The sequence below is a fragment of the Somniosus microcephalus genome, unplaced genomic scaffold, assembly GCF_052327205.1.
Source record: "Somniosus microcephalus isolate GS21.2 unplaced genomic scaffold, FLI_Smic_1.0 unresolved_chr5, whole genome shotgun sequence".
NCBI lineage: Eukaryota > Metazoa > Chordata > Chondrichthyes > Squaliformes > Somniosidae > Somniosus > Somniosus microcephalus.
In genome coordinates, this window is record NW_028225183.1 from 32,047,172 (window position 1) to 32,060,372 (window position 13,201).

Below are 13,201 nucleotides of genomic sequence, written 5' to 3' on the forward strand. Positions count from 1 at the left end.
AGTCAGTGAATTCCAAAGATGCACAACCCTCTGAGTGGAGAAATTCCTCCTCATCTCAGTCTTAAATGGCCTAACCCTTATCCTGAGTCTATGCCCCCAAGTTTTAGGCACTCCAGCCAAGGGTAACAACCTCTCAGCATCTACCCTTTCAATCCCTTTCAGAATCTTGTCTGGTTCAATGAGATCACCTCTCATTCTTCTAAACTCCCGAGAGTATATCACCATCTCTCATCATAGGGCAGCCCTCTCATGTTGTATGCTCAGGAACACGCCACGGTTATTCGAATGTCCTGGTGATAGCCCCTGCTACATGACATCATTTTGATTTAAGGCAAGACTGAAAAGGAACAGGAGAAAGCCTTACTGCAAGCACTGACCATGCTGGAGGAAGTTAGGATTGCTGCACTGTTGGCTCGAATACTTCAATATTTCCGGTGTCTCCCTTACATATAACAAGATCAAGGGACATTTATTATCCACATCCGTCCCTAAGCTCTTAATGTGGCTTTTCCTTATATCATTTAATCACTATGATTATAATGAATGATCATACTGAAAGAGTGAGAAAAATTGCAAACGACAACAACAACTTGTATTTATATAGCGCCTTTAACATAGTTAAAACGTCTCAAGACACTTCACAGGACTAGAATAAGAAACAATGTGAAACACACTCAAACAGAAGGAGGTAGGTTTATTGGTGAAATATTTCAACCACAGCGAGTGAATGTGACAAGTGATGAAGACTTCATGGGCCAAAACCTCACGTTGTCCCTATCGGTCTTTATGGGCAAAACTTGAAAATTGCTTTTTCAAACACATCAGATTCCGAATTATTGTTCATGTGAAGATAAGACAAACTTCAGATTATTACTTCAGATGCAATACATATAAGGAGAGATTTATTTCCAGAAAACTTTCCATGGCCTGAAGAAAAGTTACTGAGGGAGCGTTCGTTTCCTTTTAATGACAATAGGCAACTATGCATATCCGGCTCTTTGTTATTGCAGAGTTTCGTCAAAGGGTATATCATTATATAATGCAATATTTTAGCAGAATCGACATGAGAAAACAGCAGCACTTTCTGAATGAAGGGGAATTTTGATTTAAAAAATGTGTCATCGAGACAGTAAGAGGCAGTGAATGATGTGGCGAGCCAGTGTATGGAAAGCATCTTTACTTGGCAGTGGAGAGACCATGCTTATGAAAGTGGTTCTCCCAGGCTGAGGCTAGTCCATCGTACTTTGGGTGTGCTGACGCATGCGATGTCCTCAAATGCGGGTTACTCGACTGTAAAATTTGTGGTAGTGGTGGACTGCATTCGCGCTCTCTCCTGGCTTTACAATTAAAGTTATATTTTCAACGAAGCTCTCAAATGCGCTGTTATTTTGCTTTCAATTTTAACTTTGCTTTATTCCCGACAGAGAGAGTTGTGATGCAAAAGAGCCTTTCTCCAAAACACAGCCTTTTCAAATTGACTCATAAGCGAATCCCAAAGCTCACATTTCAATTTCTCTCCACACTCACGTTGATATTCATCCTTACAACTAATAAATTACATATTTTGCACAAGAAATCTAAAATAATTCACTTACAAGTCCACACCGCGTACCACCAGATGTTCAAATCTGCCTGACAACTCTGCACTTTGGCCAAATGTTTAACCTTGTTAACTACAGAAACAATGATACAGTACAGAACCACGTCATTCGGCCCATCGTTCCTCTGCTGGCTCTTTCAAAGGGCTATCCAATTAATCATACTCCTCTGTTCTTTCACCAAATCCCTGCAATTATTTTACCTTCAAAAATTACCCAAATTACCTTTTCAACATTACTATTCAATTAGCTTTAACCACCCTTTCAGGCAGAGCATTGCAGGCACTCACAACAATTTTCTGCATCACTTTTTTCACCTTCTCGAGGGGGAGGTGGGGAAACATCCTACTGGTTCTTTTGCAAATTTTCTTAAATCTGTTGCCCCTGTAAATGATACTGGAAACAGTTTCTCCTTATTGACTTGTTATCTTCTATTTATATGGCACCATTAATGTAGTAAAACGTACCAAGCCACTCCACAGGAGCGTTATCAAACAAAATTTCACACCCTGGGTCACAAGAAGATATTAGGACGTAAAAACAGAAAATGCTGGAAACACTCAGCAGGTCAGGCAGCATCTGTGGAGAGAGAAAAACAGGGTTAACGTTTCAGGTCGATGACCCTTCGTCAGAACTGTATTACAGTTTAATTCACTGCCACTTCACTTTTAAGAATGCCCACATTGAAGAATTTCTGCTCCTTGCTCGAAAAACTCTGTTACTCACTCCAAAGATGCTGCCTGACTTGCTGTGTATTTGGAGCATTTTGTTTATTTTTTTCAGATTTCCAGCATCCGCAGTATTTTGCTTTTGTATTTGAGATATTAAGACAGATGACCAAAAGCTTGGTTGAAAAGTTATGTTTTACGAAGCGTCTTAAAGGAGGAGAGACAGAGAAGTGACACAGTTTCGGGAGGGAATTCCTGATTTTAGTGCCTAGGAAGCTGAAAGCACGCCCGTCAACGGCGAAGAAAATAAAATAGGAATACGCAAGAGGCCCGAATTGCAGGAGCACAGAGATCAAAGGCAACTTGAGGCAAAATTGTTTATGTAGCGTATGGATAGCATCTGGAATTCACTGCCTGAAAGGGTGCTGGAGGCAGATTCAATTGTGGCTTTCAAAAGGGAATTGGATATGGACGTGAAAGGAAAATATTTACAGGGCTACGGGGAAAGGGTGGAGGAGGGAGACTAGCTGAAGTGCTGTTTCGGAGAGCCGGCAGAATCTCGGCAGGCCGAATGGCCTCCTTCTGTGCTGCAACCATTCTATTATATGATCTCGGAGAGTTGTAGGCAATGGTCCATCTAATTTATGCTTTGGCCCGCCTGGCCCCGTCAACGGGCTGTGCGACCTATTCAAAAATCAGCACGTGCACGTTTTTTCTCTTTAAATGCCGACTCACCGGATGCACGGGCCCTGCAGCACGCTGCGTTTCTGCGCCGCCTTGAAGTGCATATTGGTTGCAGTGTGTATTGGTTGGAGGTTACAGGGAAAGCAAGGGGTGAGCCCGTGGAGGGATTTGAACACAAGAGAATTTTAAAATCGAGGGATTGCTGGACCGTGACCCAATGCAGGTGAGGGTGCACAGGGGGTGATGGGTGAACGAGTCTTGCTGCGAATCACGATATGGGCAGCAGGGTTTTTGGAGAAGTAACACTTTTCTGTTACTTCTTTATGTATTGATGAGTGCGTGTGGTTAGAGCCATGCGGCCCATTGAGCCGTAATAATCTATCTATCTCTGCCTTTAATATACTCAAACACTCAGCATTCTCATCCCTCTGGGGCAGAGATTTCCAAAGAGGCACAACCCTCCGAGAGAATAAATTCCTCCTCATCTCAGTCTTAAATGGCCTAACCCTTATCCTGAGTCTATGCCCCCAAGTTCTAGGCACTCCAGCCAAGGGAAACAACCTCTCAGCATCTACCCTTTCAATCCCTTTCAGAATCTTGTCTCGTTCAATGAGATCACCTTTCATTCATCTAAACTCCCGAGAGTATATCACCATCTCTCATCATAGGACAGCCCTCTCATGTTGTCTGCTCAGGAACACGCCAGTTATTAGAAGGTCCTGGTGATATTCCCTGCTACAGGACATCATTTTGATTTAAGGCAAGACTGAAATGAAACAGGAGAAAGCCTTACTGCAAGCACTGACCATGCTGGAGGAAGTTAGGATTGTTGCACTGTTGGCTAGAATACTTCAATATTTCCGGTGTCTCCCTTGCATATAACAAGATAAAGGGACATTTATTATCCACCTCCGTCTCTAAGCTCTTAATGTGGCTTTTCCTTATATCATTTAATCACTATGATTATACTGAATTATCAGACTGAAAAGAGTGAGAAAGATTGCAAATGACAACAACAACTTGTATTTATATAGCGCCATTAACATTGTTAAAACGTCCCAAGACACTTCACAGGACTATTATAAGACAACAATGTGAAACCCGCTTAAACAAAAGAAGGTAGGTTTATTGGTGAATTATTTCAACCACAGTGAGTGAATGTGACAAGTGATGAAGACTTGATGGGCCAGAACCTCACTATGTCCCTATCGGTCTTTATGGGCAAAAGTTGAAACTTGCTTTTTTAATCACATCAGATTCCGAATGATTGTTCATATGAAGATAAGACAAACATTTACTTCAGATGCAATACATATAAGGAGAGATTTATTTCCCGAACACTTTCTATGGCCTGAAGAAAAGTTACTGAGGGAGAGTTCGTTTCCTTTTAAGGGTGATATGCAAATATGCTTGTCCGGCTCTTTATTATTGCAGCGATTTGTCAAAGGGCATATCATTATATACTGCAATATTTTAGCGGAATCGACATGAGAAAACAACAGCACTCTTTGAATGAAGGGGGAATTTTGATTTAAAAAATGAGTAATTGAGACGGTAAGAGGCAGTGAATGATGTGGCGAGGCAATGTGTGCCGATGGAAATTATACTTACCTGGCAGTGGAGAAACCATGATCATGAAGATGGTTTTACCACGATGAGGTTAGTCCATTGCACTTCGGGTGTGCTGATGCTTGCGATGTCTTCAAATGCGGGATACTCGGCTGCAAAATTTGTGGTAGTGCAGGACTGCGTTCGCGCTCTCACCTGGCTTTATAATTAAAAGTTAGATTTTCAACTAGCTCTCAAATGCAGTGTTATTCTGCTTGTAATATTTTGCTTTATTCTCCACAGAGTGAGCTGCGATACAAAAGGGCCTTTCTCCAAAACACAGCCTATTCAAATTGACTCATAAGCGATTCCCAAAGCTCACATTTCAATTTATCTCTACGCTCACGTTCATATTCATCCTTCCAACTAAGAAAATACATATTTTGCACAAAAGATCAAAAATTATTCAGACTTACATGTCCACACCACGTACAACCAGATTTTCAAATCTGCCTGCCAACTCTACACTTTGGCCACATGTTTATCCTTGTTAACTACAGAAACAATGATGCAGCACAGAACCAGGACATTCGGCCCATCGTACCTTTGCTGGCTCTTTCAAAGGGCTATCCAATTAATCATACTCCTCTGTTCATTCACCAAATCCCTGCAATTATTTTACCTTCAAATATTATCCAAATTACCTTTTCAACATTACTATTCAATTTGCTTCAACCACCCTTTCAGGCAGAGCATTGCAGGCACTCACAACAATTTTCTGCATCACTTATTTTCATCTTCACGAGGGGGAGGCGGGGAAACATCCGACTGGTTCTTTTGCAAATTTTCTTAAATCTGTTGTGCCTGTAACTGACACTGGAAACAGTTTCTCCTTATTGACTTGTTATCTTGTGATGCGCCATCAATTACTCAAAAGACTGAGGTTGAGCGAGTAACAATCAGGCTTTTATTAACTAAAGAATGAAGGTCTAGTCTCGAGTGGTCGACCCGTCCAGAATACTAAGGGACTGGGAGGTAGTCACTTATATACCTGGAATAGTGGGAGGAGTCAGCCGAGGCATGTCCAGACCTGTACCTAGTGGAATACACATACAGACACAGACAGGTATGACAGTGGTTTACCACATCTTGTATTTATATAGCACCATTAATGTAGTTAAACGTCACAAAGGCACTCCACAGGAGCGTTATCAAACCAAATATCACACCCTGCCGCACAAGGAGATATTAGGACATAAAAACAGAAAATGCTGGAAATACTCAACAGGTCAGGCAGCATCTGTGGAGAGAGAAAACAGGGTTAACTTTTCAGGTCGATGACCCTTCGTCAGAACTGTATTAGTGTTTAATTTACTGCCACTTCTCTTTTAAGAATGCCCACATTGATGAAGTTCTGCTCTTCTCTCCAACAACTCTGTTACTCTCTCCACAGATGCTGCAGGACTTGCTGTGTATTTGCAGCATTTTCGGTTTTTACGTCAGATTTGCAGCATCCGCAGTATTTTGTTTTTGTATTTGAGATATTAGGGCAGATGACCAAAAGCGTGGTCGAAAAGTCAGGTTTTAAGGAGCATCTTAAAGGAGGAGAGACAGAGAAGTGGCGCAGTTTCAGGAGGGAATTCCTGATTTTAGGGCCACGCAGCTGAAAGGATGCCCGTCAACGGTGAACCAAATAAAACAGTAATATGCAAGAGGCCCGAGTTGCAGGAGCACAGAGATCAAAGGCAACATTAGGGAACATTGATTATGTAGCGTATGGATAGCTTTTGGAATTCACTGCCCGAAAGGGTGCTGGAGGAAGATTCAGTTGTGGGTTTCAAAACGGAATTGGATATGGACCTGAAAGGAAAAAAATTGCAGGGCTACGGGGAAAGGGTGGGGGAGTGGGACTAGCTGAAGTGCTGTTTCAGAGAGCTGACACGGGCTCCACAGGCCGAATGGCCTCCTTCTGTACTGCAACCATTCTATTATATTATCTCGGAGAGTTGTAGGCAATGGTCCCTCTAATTTGTTTGTTTGGCCCGCCCGGCCCCGTCAACGGGCTGTGCGACCTATTCAGAAATCAGCACGTGCACGTATTTTCTCTTTAAATGCTGGCTCACCAGATGCACGGGGACTGCAGCGCGCTGCGTTTCTGCGCGGCCTTTAAGTGTGTATTGGTTGTAGTGTGTATTGGTTGGAGGTTACAGGCAAAGGGAGGGGCGAGCCCGTGAGGGATTTGAAAACAGTAGATTATTAAAATCGGGGCGTTGCTGGACTGTGACCCAATGCAGGTCAGCGAGCACAGGGGGTGATGGGTGAACGAGACTTGGTGCGAGTCACGACATGAGCAGCTTGGTTTTTGGAGAAGTAACCCTTTTCTGTTACTTCTTTATGTATTGATGTGTGTGTGTGGTTAGAGCCATGCGGCCCATTGAGCCATAATAATCTCTCTATCTCAGCATTGAATATACTCAAACACTCAGCATTCACATCCCTCTGGGGCAGAGTACTCCAAAGATGCACAATCCTCTGAATGAAGAAATTCCTCCTCATCTCGGTCTTAAATGGCCTTACCCTTATCCTGAGACTATGCCCCCAAGTTCTAGACACTCCAGCCAAGGGAAACAACCTCTCAGCATCTACCCTTTCAATCCCTTTCAGAATCGTGTATGTTTCAATGAGATCAGCTTTCATTCTTCTAAACTCCCGAGAGTATAGGCCCATCTCTCATCATAGGACAGCCCTCTCATGTTGTTTGCTCAGGAAAACGCCACGTTTATTAGAATGTCCTGGTGATTTTCCCTGCGACAGGATATCATTTTGATTTAAGGCAAGACTGAAATGGAACAGGAGCAAGCCTTACTGGAAGCAATGACCATGCTGGACGAAGTTATTGCGGCACTGGAGCTGCGATTGGATGCATAGTGGAGCGTTCACGATGCTCAGGGAATCGTGAATAGCACGTTTACGGAGTTGGACGCACCGCAGGTAGACTTTGGACAGGAAGAAAGGGAATGGGTTACCAACAGGCAGAGTACTAGGCCCAGGCAGGTAGTGCAGGGGTCCCCTGTGGCCATCCCCCTCTCCAACAGATGCACCACTTTGAGTACAGTTGGGGGGGATGGCTTATCAGAGGATGGCAGCAGCAGCCAACTTCCTGGCACCAGGGTTGGATCTGCTGCAGAGAATGGAATGAAAAGAGGGGTAGAGCTATAGTAATAGGGGATTCTATTGTAAGGGGAATAGATAGTCGTTTCTGCGGCCGCAAACGAGACTCCAGGTTGGTGTGTTGCCTCCCTGGTGCAAGGGTCAAGGATGTTTCCGAGCGGTTGCAGAACATCTTGGCAGGGGAGGGTGAACAGCCAGTTGTTGTGGTGCATATAGGCACCAAGGATATAGTTAAAAAGCGGGATGATGTCCTAAAAGCGTAATATAGGGAGTTAGGAGATTAGGATTGCTACCAGCGCCACGTGCTAGTCAGAGTATAAATAGAAGGATACTTCAGATCAATACGTGGCTAGAGGAATGGTGCCAGGGAGAGGGATTCATGTTCCTGGGATATTGGATCCGTTTCTGGGGGAGGTGGGGCCAGTTCAAACCGGACGGTTTGCACCTGGGCAGGGCTGGAACCAATGTCCTAGGGAGAGTCTTTGCTAGTGCTGTGGGGGAGGGGTTAAACTAAAATGGCAGGGGGGTGGGTACCTGAGCAGGAAGACAGAGGAATGGGAAACAAGATCAAAAGCAAAAGACAGGAAGGAGAAAAAAAAAGTGGCAGCCAGAGAAATCAACGGTTTAAACCAAACGTGGCCACATTAAATAATAATTCTAATAGGCCTAAGAGCGTTAAAAAACACGACTGATGGCTTTATGATCTTCATAAAACACTGGTTAGCCTCAGCTGGAGTATTGCATTCAAATATGGGCATACACTTTGGGAAGGATGGCAAGGCCTTGGAGGGGGCTCAGAGAAGATTTACGAGAATTTTACCAGGGTTAAGGGATTTCAGTTATTTGGAGAAATTGGATAGCCTGGTATTGTTCTCCTTAGAGCAGAGAGGATTAACAAAATAATATAAGAACATAAACACTTAAGAAGTAAGAGCAGTATTAGACCATACGACCCCTGGAGCCTGCTCCATCATGCAATAAGAGCATGGCAGATCATTGACCTCAAGTCATCTTTCCCGCCCGATCGCCTTATCCCTTGATTCTCAGAGGGTCCAAAAATATATCTATCTCAACCTTGAATATACTCAGAGACTCAGCATTCGCAGCCCTCTGGGGCAGCGAATTATAAAGATTCACAACTTTTTGAGTGAAAAGATTCCTCCTCATCTCAGTCTCAAATGGACTACCCATTAACCTGAGACTATGCCCCCTTATTCCAAACACTTCAGCCAGTGGAATACCCCTCTCAGCATCTACCCTGTCAATCCCCTTCTGAATCTTTATTGTTTCAAGAGATCACCTTCATTCTTCTAAACTCCAGAGAGCATAGGCCCATTCTACACAATCTCTCATCATATGGCAGCACTCTCATCCCAGGAATCAATTTAGTGAACCTATGTTGCACCGCCTCCAAGGCAAGTATATCCTTCCTTTGATAAGGAGACCAGAACTGTGCACAGTACTCCAGGTGTGGTCTCACCAAGGCCCTGTACAATGGTATCAATACTTCCTTATCTTATACTCGAAACCCCTTGCAATAAAGGCCACTATGCCAATTGCCTTCCTTATTGCTTGCTGTACCTGCATGCTAACTTTCTGTGTTTCTTGCATGAGGACACCCACATCTCTCTGAACACCAACATTTGAAAGTTTCTCACCATTTAAAAAATATTCTGTTTTTCTATTATTCCTACCAAAGTGAATAACCTCTCATTTCTCTACATTATACTCCATCAGTCAACTTACTGCCCACTCACTTAGTCTATCTATATCCCATTGCTTCCTCTTTGTGTTCTCCTCACAGCTTACTGTCCCACCCTGCTTTGTGTCATCAGCAAACTTGGATACATTATTTTCGGCCCCTTCATCTAGATTATTAATATAAATTGTAAATCGTTGAGGCCCCAACACTGCTCCTTGCGATACCCCACTAGTTACTTCCTGCTAACCTGAAAAAGGTCCGTTTAGACGTACTCTCTTTTTTCTATCCATTAACCAATCCTCTATCCAAGCTACTAAATTACCCCCAAGCCATCAGACCTAATCTTGTGTAATACACTTTTATATGGCAACTTATCGAATGCCTTTTGTCAATCCAAATATACTATATGCACTGGTTCGCTTTTATCTACTCTGGTAGTTACATACTCCAAAAACTATAATAATTTTGTCAGAAATTATTTCCCTTTCATAAAACCATGTTGTCTTTGCCTAATAAAGTTATGATTTTCTAAGTGACTTGATACCACTTCCTTAACAATGGATTCCAGCATTTTTCCGACAACGGATGTCAGGCTAACTGACCTGTGGTTCCCTGTTGTTTCTCTCCATCTTTCCTTGAATAGCAGTGTTACATTTGCGACCTTCCGATCCGCTGGAACCTTTCGAGAGTCTAGGCAATATTGAAATATCAAAACCAATGCATCCACTATCTCTTCAGCCACCGCTTTCAGAACCTTGGATGTAGGCCGTCAGTTGTAGGGGATTTGTCGGATTTTACACCCGCCGTTTCACTTGTACTTTTTCTCTACTTATAGTAATTAAGTTAAGTTCCTGACCCTCATTACACCATTAGTTCCCCGCGATTTTCGGTGTGCTTTTTGTGTCTTCTACTGTGAAGACAGATACAAAATATTTGTTAAAGTTTCTGCCATTTCCTTATTCCCCATAATAATTTCTCCTGTCTCAACCTCTAAGCCATCGATTACTTGAGATAATCTTTCACTTTTTACATACTTGTAGGAACTCTTACAATCTGCTTTTGTATTTCTTGCTAGTTTTCTCATATTCTAATTTTTCCCTTTTTATCTAACTTTTGGTCAACATCTGCTGGTTTCTGACACTCTCCCAATCCTCAGGCTTACTGTTAATATTTGCAACATTATGAGCTTCTTCTTTCAATCTAATGCTATCCTTAACTTTTTTAATTAGCCACGGTTGGATCACTTTTCCAGTGGAGTTTATGTTTCACAATGGAATGTATCTTGTTGAGAATTATGAAATATTTCGTTAAGTGCTAGACACTGCTTATCTAATGGCATACATTTTCCCAATCTACCTCTACCTCTCACCCCTCATAGTTACGTAATTGGTTTTATTTAAGTTTAAAACTCTAGTTTCCGATTCAGGCAAATCCATCTCAAAAGTAATGTAAAATTCCATCATATTATGATCACTCTGCCCCACAGAATCCTTTATTATGAGACAGCTTATTAACCCTGTCGCATTACACAATACAAGATCTAAAACAGTCTGGTCCCTGGTTGATTCCATGACATATTATTCTGGGAAACTGTCCCGAAAGCATTCCATGAACTCCTTCTCCAGACTACCTTTGCTAATTTGATTTCCCCAGTCTATATGAAGATTACCATCCCTCAATATCATTGCATTACATTTGTTGCAAGCTCCTACTATTTCTTGATTAATATTCTGTCCAACGGTATTGCTACTCCTATGTGGCCTAAATGTTACACCTACGGGTGTTTACTGTCCCTTGTTATTCCTTATCTCCACCCATACTTAATCTACTTTCTGATCTTCTGAGCCAAGTTACTTTGTCACTACTTTCCTTATGCCATCTTGAAATTAGGAGGGCCATTCCCCCTCCGTTTCCCCTCTGGCTGTCTTTTAGAAACGTCAATTATGCTGGAATTGTTCCCAACATTAGCCACCATGCAACCATATCTCTGTAATGGCTATTAGAGCAAACCCATTTATCTCTGTTTGTGCCATTAATTCGTCTATCTTGTTATGAATCTTTCACGCATTCAGATAAAGAAGGTTTATTTTAATTTTTGACCACTATTCCCAGCTTTGAACTTATTCTCTTCTGCAGTGGTACCATTAAATTCTGTCCCTTCCTGTTACATTATGCTTATTTTTACCCAATCACTACATTGCTGTGTGGCCTTGACTTTTCTCTTTAGATTTCCAAATTTCCCCACAACTCATCCTTCCCACTCCTTGTTTTAGTTTAAAGCCCTATCTACAACCCTAGTTACTCGATTCGCCAGGATGCAGGTCCCAGCCCGGTATAAGTGGAGCCCGTCCCAATGGAACAGATCTCTCATTCTTCAGTTCTGGAGCCTGTGCCCCATGAATTAAAACCACTTTTCACACACCACTCTTTGAGCCACGCATTTAACTCTCTGATTGCTTGACCCTATGCCAATAAGGGTTGCTTCATAGAGATATGCATAATAATTAAGGGATTTGATAGAGCAGGTAGAGAAACTAATTCCTCTGACAAGTAACCAGACGTCATACATGTAATATATATTGCCACACAGATGTTTTTAAAGTGCGGGGACGCATTACCTAAAAAGGTAGTGGAGTCAGATTCGACAGCAACTTCAAACGGCAATTAGACATATGTTTGAAGGGAACTAATTCGCAGCGTTGTTGGAAAAACGCTGGGGTGTTGGAGGAAATTGGTAAGCTCTTTCAAAGAGCCGGCACAGGCACGTCAGGCTGAATGGCCCCTGTTGTGCTGTAATATTCTATGATTTTAACCCCTCCATAATGATAAAGGCCGATGTGAGCTCTCCACTCACTCTACTTTTTCCTAGAGGGAAGAGGCCAAAAAATTCCCCAACTCTTCGTTTTCATTTAAACTTTCTCTGTTCTCGGATTGACCAGCCCAGAATTCTTCTCTTCACTCAGTTGTATCAGGTGCTCCTACTTCAGCATAGCCTTGGAACACAAAGGAAGATTAGAAAGATAAGGCTGCCAGTCCTTCTATCCTTCAATACAGCAAAACACTAGTTGCGGATGTAGCTCCATGGTAAGGTACTGTGTTCAATCCACACCATCTCCAAATGTTAATTTTTCCACCGTCGTTTTCTGCCAAATGTTGTTTGATGAATTCCAACATCTGAGGCCTCGGTTAAACGTTTCTTCCATTTCTTACAATCTATCAACCGCACCATGCTTACTGCCATTCTTGCGCCACTATTACAGCCCGTTGTTTACCCAACTGGTTTTCCAACTGCTGTATATTAATATGAAACTGTCAGTGGTCCGACTCCATCTGGGGGTGCTGAAGAGCCTCTCTTAGGGTTTTTTGTGAACCATTTAATTTTCTGGTAAGATGTTCATTGTCTTTTGTTTAGGAGCCTACCTGACAGCAAGCGTCCTCAAGGTTCTGCATTGCAGTGCTGGCTTGAACTGTATTAATGCTCTGTTGCTGTATTATTGATGTCGAAGCATCGACCAGGCACTGAAGAACATAAATCTTACTTTTTAACTCTACAGCCTCTTTTTCCCAGTTTGACTTCTCGCCCGTTAACAATTTTGTTACCTCCGTTAACGTTAGATTCTCTTCTATCTGCCGTAGCTTGTCTTTTTCTGATTTATCCTGATTGTCCTCTGACTTGGTTTTAACATTTGATAGACATTATTCTACTAACATCTGTAACTGTACATTCCCGCACATCTTCATTAACCATTTCAAAGTCTGCAAAAATATTCTCACATGACATCTTGCTGTATGTAAAAGAGAAACAATATGTTAGATAACCTAACTTTCCA

At 42.4% G+C, this 13,201-nt stretch overlaps 2 non-coding genes across 2 annotated transcripts; both read left to right on the forward strand.

Annotated features, from left to right (window-relative positions):
- Positions 1-1,172: 1,172 nt before the first annotated feature.
- Positions 1,173-1,336, forward strand: LOC147087808 (U1 spliceosomal RNA). Its single transcript, XR_015075571.1, has one exon. It is a non-coding gene; the product is annotated as a U1 spliceosomal RNA (small nuclear RNA).
- Positions 1,337-4,553: 3,217 nt separating this feature from the next.
- Positions 4,554-4,717, forward strand: LOC147087809 (U1 spliceosomal RNA). The gene has a single exon (XR_015075554.1). It is a non-coding gene; the product is annotated as a U1 spliceosomal RNA (small nuclear RNA).
- The last annotated feature ends 8,484 nt before the right edge of the window (positions 4,718-13,201 follow it).